Below are 12915 nucleotides of genomic sequence, written 5' to 3' on the forward strand. Positions count from 1 at the left end.
ACCAGCCAAGTTGCCTCAATTTTATTCGATATTGCCTGATGCCAATGTCAATAACGAGCTCTTATACACCCATGGACTTTATCAATTTTGATGGTTTCCAGTTGCTATTTTAACTATTTAATGAAAATGAATAATAAAAAAAAAAATTCTTCCACTTTCATCGGATTTCTTTTGACCAATGAATTCTGATTTTAATTGGTAGATTTTTTTTTTAATTTTTTATTTGAAAAAAAATCCACAAATGGAATTAATTTATTTGATATTTTAAATAATATTATTTTAAAAATTGTTGAAATTTGTATATTTTAAAATAATAAAATAAACGTATTTTATGAAAATTAAAATTTCATATGAAAAATATTTCAAGTTAGCAGTCATTATTTGAGATTATTTTTAAATAAAAATAATAAATGAAAAATATTTCATTCATTATTATTTCTATAAATGAACTTTTTCATTGAAAATTTTTATAAATTTTATTTTAATTATAGAATTTAATTTATTATGTTATAAAAAAAAAAAAAAAATTAAAAATATCAATGTAATTCAAAAATTCAAAGTAATAAAATAACATGAAGCATTGCAGTAATCATAATTATACAAGAAAATATAATTTTGTATTGTTGCAATATACATATAGATACATACAGCGTGGTTTTAAACCTTGTTTTATGTTGGCACAAAATGCATTATATATGCAGCAGTATCACTATATAGCTACAACCTCTATTGAATGCATTTTCACAATTTCCAGCAAACGACGGTTGCAAACTAAACCCCCCTGTTACATAGGTGGAAGTTCAAGACATGTATATCAAGTATATTTTTTTTTTTATATTTATTTTTGTTTAAAAAAAAATAATAAATATTAATATCTCGTAGTTTAATTTGTGACAAATGTTTATTTAATACTTGAAAATTTTGAAAATTAAAGTTCTTGCTTTTAACATTTACATTTTTTAAATATATTTTGCTCTGTATATTTTGCATGTGTTTTAGTTATACAGAAATAATATAAGAGACAGAAAATTTAAAGTTAGGAAGACCATTGTCGCAAAATATACAAATTGTGTGGTATTACCGTACAGTGAAAACGAAAAAAAAAAAAAAAAAAAGGGTGTACATATATATGCACACCCGTATAATCATTTGCATGTTTAACTTTACAATCTTTAACTTTTTTATTTTCTTTGATAAGTTATTTTCTCACAAGAAATAAAGTACTCTACTGTTATAAAAATTCAGATGTATAATAGTGACCTCTGACTGATGGTAAAATATTTTCACTTTGATCATGTAAATTACTTTATTATTATGATAAAGAAAAAAAAAATGCTATTTAAAAGTAAATTAGTTCTTGAAGTTTTATTTTTTTTTATTAAATTGATTTTTAAATAAAAAATTTATATTACAAATTTATATATATATTATAATTATTAAAAACTTTTATTTTAATTTAGAATTTTTTTGAATAATAATATTTCAAATTAAAATTCAATTCAAGTAGATTAAGATATTAATTTTTTAGAATTTTCGTAAAATATTTTATTGAAATTTTTTAATTTTTTTAATTCATTAGTTTGATTGATTTTTTAATCGTTTAATAATTTAATATTCATAATGTATAGAGCATGCGCTTTTTTGAGATATCATAAAGTGTTTATTTTAATATTTAATTTTATGATAAATGTTGATAAGAAGTATTGTATAAAAGAAAGCTCTGAGTTGTGAAACTTTATTTTATATATAAGGCAAGTCAACTTCAGTACTATGTTTAATCTACCATGTTGTATAAATGCATAATCTTTGCACTTCTTATAGTCATGTACAGTTTTAAGGATAGATAGGTATATAAACAAAATGATGTGAGTACTCTCTTGTCTTAAAACAGGCTGTCTTTCTTTTTTCATCTCGTAAAGTATTTCTTAAATTTATCATTGTTCAATCTTTTTGTGACTTTTTATAATTCCTCCCAACTCATTAAAATAGGGCAAACCAAAGTTTTAATTATTTTTGAGTCAATTTGTAAAACAACTCGGTAACATTTTTCATTTTCCTTTTTTTTTTCTTTCATGACACAAAATTAATTTCAAAAGTTTTTTATCGATAACAAAATAAATAAATTTCAAAAAAATAATTAATAATATACATAAAAACATTGTTTATTTTAGGCTATAATTAAAATTCTGATTTTTAATATAATGTCAATGTTTGTGCGTATAAATTTTTTTATTTTTTTTTAGCTTAATATTTATAGGTTCAAAAAAAATTATGTATGTGCAATAGTTATTCAAATTGAGGCTTTACCCTGAAGCCCCGTTTCAATAAAATAAAGTTTATCACTTTTCATGGGAGTAAGTATAAACATTTAAAATCATTTTCTTTATAGAAAATTTTTTTTTTTTATATAGAAATATATTTACTAAAAAAAAGCTTGAAAAATTCAAAAAATAAAAGATATTTTATATTATATTTGTTATTATTGATGATTGAACTATTTTACTTATTATTTATTTTACAACAGTTTAAAATTTAAATCAAAATTTATCACATTTTTTTCTACAATTCTTTTAATTTATAATCCCCGTGTCTCCCACTTATCCTCAATTATTTATTCATTCTTCTTTTTTTTTCCCTTTAATGAAGCTGACTTGAATGATCCCGCATTTTTTAAATTACCAAATACTCTCTATTGTTTTTTTTTTTTATTTTTTTTAGTGCACCAAATGTCCTAGAAACTACGGGTTAGCATTAAAATCAATACTCTATTTATTCAATTTTACATCAATCTAAACTCTCACTTGTTTACTGTTACCTTTTTTTAATTTTTTAATTTCACGTTTTTTTGTTTTCATTGAAAAAAAAAAAACTCTATACGAAAGTTTCGATTTTATATCAATTTATTGAAAGAAAACTGTAAAATAAAAAAAAAGGAAATATTGAATAAACAGTTTGGATTACATAACATTCTTCTACAATCGTAGTTTGATTTATGAAAAACATAAAATGGCTTTGTTAGTTACAACTCAATAGAGACCTCAATAATGTTTCAACGTGTTGTAAGCTTTACTGAGTTGAATTTCATTGTTAATGTACATCTATATAAAAAAAAAAAAAAACGATCGATATATCCAGTCGTTGTTCTTCTACACAAAGGGTTTTTATGTTGAATATTTTTTAATTATTATCGATTTTGATATACATATTACACATAATACTCGAAGAAATTGATATTACTAGATTTTTAAAATTAATTTAAATTTTTGTTATGCTGTGTTGAAATATATGTTGCTATAGAAAATTTATTATTAAACCTGCATAAATCATTGAAACATGTCATTGTCATTCTCATATCATTCATCACATTCAATTATTATTTCAAATTTTAATGACATTATTACACTTGATTATTATTATTATATATAAATTATCATTTTTGAATCTATTGATTCATTGGTGATTATTTTATCATGTGTCAATATTATTGAGGTTAAAAAAAATAATTATTATAATATTTTTTTATATTAATTTATTATTATTATGATAAACAACCCACCAACTGTATGATGATTATTTAGTCTTCAATAATGTACATGTTTATGTAGACATATGTATCATTATTATGATTTTTATTTTTTTACTATATAATCATGAAGCAAAAAGCTTTGGTATGTAGCTGTGGGAAAGTCTAGGGTGAAGTCTTTGTTCCTCAATTGAGCAATAAAAGTGTTAACCAAACGTGAAATAACCCAGGGAGAGTTTGTGAAGGACAAGAAAGTAAAAAGTCAAGATAAGTTGAGGGAGAGAGCAAAAAAAAAAGGAGAATGAGCCTCGATGACATTGCTGAACGAAATAGGAAACAAAAATAAAAAATAAAAGAAAAAAAAGGAAGGAAGTGCTTCTGATAGTACATAATTTATGCAAACGGTTATTTTTTATTTATTTATATTTTTTTTTTTTGCAGAAAGAAAATGTACCGCGAGCATTTACGTGACCTGAATTTTAAGAGGTTTTTTATATCATGTTATTTTTGAGTTAAGACAAATAAGATATTGAGAGAATATGAAGTTCATATATATGAAAATGACTAAGACAAGAATAAACAAAAGACGAAAGTAAAAAAAATAAAAATAAAGGGATACTTCTTTATACTATATGTGCAATGATGTGAATGATATCACTTTGTCATTGACATTTTTCTCTGTACTGTATATTTACCAATGACATGTATATATTGAAGTATGAAACAAAAAAAACTATTTTATATATCACTGAGAAAAAATAATACAGTTAAAAATTTATACATTTGATTTTATTTCGAAAAAAAAGAATCAATATTTAATTTTTTTTTGTTTTTTGTAATTTCTAAAATTTATTGAACATAAACGCATTTCATGAGAGTAACCAATAACGTTTATCCACGATGAAAAACCGCAATTTTAAAGTTTTAAATTGTTAAGTAACATGTGTGCAGCTCCACCACTTTTTTTTCCAAGATATTTTTATCATTTTTTTTTTTTTTTTGTTGATTTATTAAAACTATTACGATTCTATTGAATCTACTTTCTTTGTCGATATATTTATCAAAAGAAAAAAATAATCACTGAGTGAATAGTTTATTAATATTCATTTTTTTTTTTATGACTAACGTTGTAAAACGTTGTAAAAAAAATCTAAACAATTATATATTCTTAAGAAAATACTTAATTTTCAAAATGACATTGTCAATAAAATATTTTTCATGTAATTCTTACAAAATAAAATAAAACTAATACTTATAATTTATCAAGTAAATGTATATACATATTTTATAATGTAAATTATTACCAACAATTAGTTGAGATGTTACACTATAAATCTTGATACAAATTATACATGTATATTTTTTATGTAAAAGGTTAATCTACTGTGATTCTTGATGAGTCCAAAAACAGGGATATAAAAAGTCATAAAACATCAAAATACATAATGCAAGTTGTACAATAATTCCAAGGGAAACAGTTTGTTGTTTTTTTTTTTTTTATCCATCGTTTAGAGTCCCCTGACTGTGAAACCTTTTTTTTTTTTTTTATGTTATTTTATTTACTTTATTATTATTTTTATTTCACTTTTCCTTGGGTTGGTCTGGTCGAAACTACGTTTGTACTACTGTCGAGTATAGTAGTAATATATACGGGCTGTAATCGAAATACTTTTCGATTTCTTGGCTTTGTACCGACAAAATTTACAACTCACAATTTTAACTTAAAGTTTCATTTTTTATAGTTTTTTTTTTTATTTCTTTTATTTTTATTTTATTTCATTTATTTATTTTTCTTTTTTTTTCACTTAATTTTTTTTCTTTTTCTTTTACTATTGTGACAATGAAATATAACCGGTAAATGGTGGTACTCTACTTCATCTAGTTTACTACAATTCTTATCTATTTATTATTATCAAATAAATTATTTTTATATTTATTTATATATTTATCATATAAAAAAACAAGTAGAAACAGTCAATGAACAGTCAGACAATTTAAAAAAAAAGAAGAAAATTAGTTACAATATTTTGAGGTGAGTGTTTTAAGGATAAATCAAGAGTCTGTCAACGAATCAGTTGATAAAATACTCAAATGTAGAAAGCATGTGCATACACAATCTGGCCGATGGCCAATGTTTGTTGACTTGAAATTGTGTTGGCCGAATGCCATTATCTCAGTGAGATTGGTGAGATTCATTTTGAAAGCATCAAAATCTACATTTATAAAACTAACCATCAGTATCATCTCTACCAAAGCCACTTAACAAAAAGTTACGCAAAGTAAAAATTACATTTATATATACATATTATAAATTACAAATTATAATAACTGTCACATTATTATTTATTTTTGTCATTTACATATATACATTAATATAAATTATAGAAAAATAATATTAATTTAATTTATTATTATTATTCTTTATGAAATTTATTTTGTAATTTTATGCGTTATATATTTTTATGACAAAAATATATACTGTTAAAATAGAAATTAGTTAAAAAAAATAAAATAAAAGGTAGGAAAAACAAAAAAAAACAAAAAAAAGATTTCATCTACTTAAATCTACCTTTTTTATTTTTATTTTTTTTTACTTCCATTATTCAAGTTGCGACCAGTAATCTCAAAAATTCTTGGTCGCTTCTGAAATTACTATAATATTTCTTGTACTTTCTGTTGAACACACAGGGGTGATATATCCCATGTGACGCTTTGCGAATTGCGACGTAAATATTGGAGATATAAGAAAAAGATGAGATAGAAAAACGAGGTATGAGGTACGAGACTTTTTTGTCAAGATTATACCTCAGCGACCACAATATTAATATATGATAATAAATAAAAATAATAAATAAAATTTCGTTCGTGAGTTTGAGCTTTAACCTATCTAAAAAATATTTGTTTATTCATGATGATAAAAAATTGTAAAGTACATAAACATGCAATGGGGCCTATTTTTTTTTTTTTTTTTTCTATATTTTATTATTATAAATAATAATGATAAAAGATTAAGAAAAAAAAGTTGATAATTTGTCGCTTAACTAAAAATTATTATCGTTGTTGACATGTAATTTAAATTTCTCACACAACTTGTGTGAATTGTTTTTTTTTATTCTGTAATTTTTTTACATTATAATAAATTTGTATAATAAAAAATTCGTTATGAAATTAATTTAAAAAATTTCGAAAAAACATTAATTATTGATGGAAAAAAAAATAATTAATTAAAGATATTGGAATTGGAGAATTGAACATGAAAAATTACTTTGAAATGAATCATAAATTATGAATTTGTTGAATATTGAATTTTGCTAAAGGCATATTAATCCCAAGTGTATGCTGATGCATATATTGGTTTTGTTTATTTTACAAACTTAAGAATTTCTCTAGGTAATCCTTTGATTAACCTCTGACGATATTAATCATCATTGAACAGTTATTTTCAACTGATTTTAAACTGACATTAATTCATGAAATATATATTGATCAAGTTTTTTTTTTACTCTTCAATTTTCTCTGACAGGTAAATTTTATTATCGAAGTTTTCATTAAAAATTGTCAGCAAATTAATCTAAATATTTTAAATGGCATAGAGTTGACAAAATTAAAAAAAAAAAACTTTCAAAAAATATTTATTATTAAATTAGTTTTTAAAAATATGAAAAACTCAATAATCATTTGCTTGGCCCATATAATATCAATAATATTTCATATTATTTTTAAATTTATACTCAGATCCCAAAAAAATAAATAAATAAACACACAAATTATAAAAAATTTTATTTTTTAATTTTTGAATATACTGAGAAAAAATTATTCAAAATTAAATGAATTTATTCTACATATACTTATTTCTAAGTAATAATAAGTCATCATAATAATTGTGACATTAAAAATAATGATAAAAAAAAAAAACAAGGCAACTGTCTAGACATGAAGGACAAAAAAAATAAAAAAATAAAAAAACATAACATAAATAATAAATACAAACAATAATAATGATATCAACAATAATAATCCAAAAAATAATAAACAATTAATAAAAAATAATAAATTGTGATAATATTCGATTTCCTACAATTTTTTAAAATACAAAATAAAAAAATAAATTATTTACTAAAAAATATATAAAGAATAAAAAACCAGTAGTGATAAAATATTTATTAACTAATTAAATCCAATTCAAAAATGTATTTGGTCTAATTGTGTCACAAGGGATTTTAGATAACTGATACATGGTGCGAGTGACCCCAATAGAAAAGTTAGAAAAGGGTTTGTAGATTGGGATAATGTATATAAGTTTAAATCACCAGAGAGCATTGTTAATGCCGACTCTATATAGTATTAAACATGCTAACGAACGTTTAGATCTGAAACAACTAGTTAATTTCGTTTCACTTGAATTTGTAATACTTTTATATATCTTGTCGTGTACAAAATAAGTTTTCCACCATCAAAATTGCTCAGGGTATTTGCTTTTTTATTTTTTTTTCTGTATTAAACTTGTATATATATATATATATATAACCTAGCAATCGTCAGTTTACCTTCGTCCAAGAATTTTATATTCAACTCAACTGTCGAACAAGTTCGATTTCGATCGTACTCTACTTCAATTTTCATGACTTTATTTTTATTTTTTTTTATAGTGTGGAAAGTATGTGAATATTCCTAGCATCATTTGCCAAGTTTTGAAAAAACTTATTGCTTCAGTTATATTTCGTTACTTTTTAAACTTTATTATTGTTATATATATTTATATTTTTAACATATAATGTTAAATATTTCAAAAGTAAATTTCATATATATATAGATTTATTTTTAAAGACTCTGACGGAATATTTAATAAGAATATTTAATTAAATAAAAAATTATCAGTTTCGGTACTTTGTAGAGTTTCTTTGTCAAAAAATTCTTTTGTCTTTTAATTTACAAATGCCTGCAATTATTATTGAACAAGTCAAGAGTTAAAAAAAAAAAATTTGATGAAATTTTAATCAGTCTTGAAAATATATTAGATTACGGTACTCAAATATTTTTTTTTTTTTTTTCGACTACAAGGGTCGCTTTTATTTGATAATTATTGTGTTTTAAATAAAAAAACTTTTAACTTGAAAAAAAAAAAGAGCAAAATACATAAATTGACGGTTCATATGCGCTATAAATTAGGACCAATTGTTTTAATAAATTTAGTTGAAATTAAAAAAAAAAAAGAAAGAAAAATATATGTCTCAATAAATAATTGCACTTGATTGTTAATTTAATAACCTGGTCAAACTTTCTACAAAATCTTGCTTGAATACTAATAAATATTTTCTCTACTCAAAGTTTTACTAGCTGTAAACTTAGTTGACTGTTTTTATTGTCGAAGATAAAAAAAAATTTAATGAGTTAACAATTCGAGTTTAACAATTATTGTTAATAAACAATATAAAAACTCAAATTATTGTTGCACAAAAAAAAAACATTAAACTAAAAGATTTGCTATTTTGTAATATTATATTCAAGTTTTTAAAAACTCTAGTGATAAATAATGGAGTTAACGTTTTTATGTTCTAAAAACTATTAAACTTGATGCAAAAATAAATTTGTTTATGATTTTTTTTTTTTTTTAAATAATAATTCATTAAAAAAATAAAAATAACTTTAAATGGAAAATTTATTTTAGACCTGATTCTATTTAAGGTTGTATTTTTTTTTCAAAAATCTGGACCAATTTCATCAAAATATTAAACAATTTATTTTTCTTTTATAGAAGATATTTTTCATACTTATGATTATATATATTTTTAAAAATTTTTTATTCGTAAATTTCTATTAATAAAATTTTAAAATAAAATATTTGCGATTGATTATTATTATCCATTTTGTTTTTTTCATTCACTCATGATAGATTATAAAAAAAAGTTATTTTTATGTATATAAAAAAATTCAATGACCTTTTGATCTACTCAAGTAATAAATAATAAAAAATAAAATTAATGATTATAAAATCAGGTTGTAAATCTAACATACGTCATATATATAAACACAAGCCTATGTTTAATTTCAAAGTTCTTAGATATATATTTACCAAAACTCCTATGGGATTTTAAAATACATATATATACAGCTTTTGTGTACGTTATTATTCGAGCTAAAATTTTATATATATATACACTGTATTTTGGTTGTAAATAACTTATATTTTTGAGTTTGTCGAGATACTGTGTGGTTGAAAGAGATTTATTACACTCACTTCATCTAGCTTTTATTACAAAAAAAAAAATAAAAATATAAAATCATTTTTTGATTAATAAAGTGAGCCAACAAAAATAATATAAAAATATAATTTATATTATTATATTTTAATTAATAAAAAATTTAATTTTAACTAGTATTTCAATTATCAAATTTATTAAATTTTTAAACTTTAATTTAAGATTATTATTTTTGTAAAACTTTTAAAAATCATTGTATAATTATTTATTTAAAAAAAAAAAAAATATATACATAATAGTAAAGTGAAAAATAACATTAAATTATTTTATCAATTATATTATAATTCTGTTTCTAATTTCTAAAGCTTTATAATGCTAAAATTTAAGTAATGAATTGCTTGAAATTTATTTCAGTTGAAAATTTAATGTTGGTATTTAATACAGGTATGAATTGCAAGTCTGATGCACACTTTGCTTACAAGTAATTAATAAGGACGACATTATTGGCTTTGCCTGACTGGATAATATATCGAAAATTTAGACGAGGCATTACGAAACTCACTTGCAATATAGATAGATCAAATAATTTCATGATGACGTACGTGGTAACGCTATACTGGACTAATTAAATAAATTATTTGTCATTCATGTCATTTATTTTTCTATTATCCGTTATTTATTTTTTTTTGTTTTATTTATAAATAATTTTTGTAGATATAAAAATTTCTACGAAAAAAATAATTATTTATCTATTGATAAAATTAGCAAAGGATTATATTGTACAGTGTTTCATAACTTTCCACAAATAATTTATTTCATACTTTTGATTTTCATTGAAAGAAATAAAAAAATAATGATACTAGTAAGGATTAATCAAGCTTGGCGAATATCCAAGCGAATATTCGTTGAATATTTTTCCATGTCAGTGTGTTTTTAGCTAAGCGTTAGTGTGAGTTATCTCATTTAGAAGTTTGTACAAACTTTAGTTTAAACTTTTCGAAATTCGACTGAGATCAATGAATTCAATGCTTTCTATCATGTCAATTGATTGTTGAAAAAAAATCTATTATATTAATATTGAATCAATATATATGAAACTTATAAAAAATAATAAATAAAATTTGACATATAGATTATAATGAGACCAAGTAAATTTGAAATGATAAAATCGAAATTTTATTATGATTGTTTTTTAACTGGCTTTGGCTTGATGCAACTTCATGTATGTACATGAATACGTTGGATATATAAATTCAACCTTTTTTTTCTTTTTTCATTCACCTGCATGGTTCGCATATACATCAAAGTTGTTGTTGTGTTGTTATAGTAGAGTCGTAGTGTTGACGTGATCGTAAATAAAGCGTAAATTTTACCACGTTGGTTTGTCTTCCAGTTCATTTGTCGTAAAATTTACCTGCGGCTCGTATACATCACAAAGCACTCTCTCTCTCTCTCTCTTTCTCTGTGTGTGTGTGAAATTCTCAAGTCAATATTTACACTACAGTCGTTTCGAAAATGGTAAACGATAAATGGATCTAACCAATCATCAGCAAGTTTCTTGATTATCATTTGATTTTAAATATAAAATATACTCAAATTTCAAATGAAACCATATGAATTTTTCGTTTTTTCAAGTGATGATAGACTTTTAAATAATTCAGTGACAATGTGACAACAAAGACAATGAAATACAATGATTAAAATACTTGAAGGTTTTCATAATCCATTTTGTTTTTTTTTTTTTTATTTTTTAATACTTTTATATTCAAATTTATATAAATTCAATTTAAATTTAATTTCCAATTTTGAGTGTAAATTTGAAAAAAAAATAATTGAAAATAAATAAACATTTTGAAATTATAAATCATGTACAATATTATTGAGTATCATTGGATTATAAAATTACAAAATAAATTTTGTTATTTGAATTTATATTTAAAACAAAATGATATTCATCAAAATTTTATTATCAACCCTCATTATTCGCTTGGTTATACACATGTGTTTTATTACTTGAAAAAAAAAAACAATTATTTAACCGAACCAATTCAGTTATAATTGTAATAATTGTGCTATATATAATGTTTATTTTACAAATAATTTCATGGTAAATTGGATTTCTATATGAAATTTATTTTACGGAAAATTACTTGTTTTTCATGATGAAATATAATTGTTTTTTTTTTTTTTTTTAAATTTAATAAATTTATGAGTTTGAAAAAAGATTATATATGAATATTTATATTCAAATTAAACAAATAAAATAAATTTAAAATAAAAAAAAACATTCTATAAATAAAAATATAAATTTTTGTTTACGACTTTACGTCAGGTGGGACACACTGGTTGTTATTTACCAGAGTTTATATTGCTTTATTCGTCTTCACGCAGTTCACACAAATATAACCCCCTTCAATATACCCTCTTATGACCGATTTTGTGCTACTAAATATAATACTTGTGTGTAAAAGGGTCGAGACCCAACAGCAATGTAAATCAAAAATTCCATACCAATCACAAATATCGTTTATTTATTTATTTTACTTTTCCTTCCTCTTACCTATTTGCCCTTTTTTTATTATCACAAGTACGATATCTCAGATTTTTGATGAAATAAAATAGTTTCTGATGAATCAATACTTTTATCTTGAAAAATAAAATATAATAAAATAGTGAGGAAAAAAAAAAAAAAATGATACGGTCAAATTCTATTTGTAGAGATATACATATAAAATCTATACACAATGTAAAATATAAAATACAGCAAGTGTCGATGTTATTCTGTGAGTAGTTTTATACTAGATGTATCATTCTTTGCCATGCAAATATTTCACAAAATTGTTCACACACATCTGATTCAAAAAGAAAAAAAAATAAAATGATTCTCAAACTGACATTGTCACAATTTTTTTTTTTTCTTCTTTTTTCTATTTATATTTATTCTTTTATTTTCATTTGAACTAAAGCTTTGTATTGCTTTTTCTTATTTTATATATTTTTTTTTTCAAATGTCAATCTTATACGTATAGATATGAGATAATTTTTTTTTTTTTCTATTATTTCTCAAGTATATTGAAAATATAGCTTAAAGAAAAAAAAATATATATATATAATTATATCCAAAGTAAAAGAATAAGAAAAAAAAAACAATTTAATAAAAGTTTAATTAAATAAATTTTAGTTTTTTAATTT

This window comes from Aphidius gifuensis, linkage group LG4, assembly GCF_014905175.1.
Source record: "Aphidius gifuensis isolate YNYX2018 linkage group LG4, ASM1490517v1, whole genome shotgun sequence".
NCBI classification, from domain to species: domain Eukaryota; kingdom Metazoa; phylum Arthropoda; class Insecta; order Hymenoptera; family Braconidae; genus Aphidius; species Aphidius gifuensis.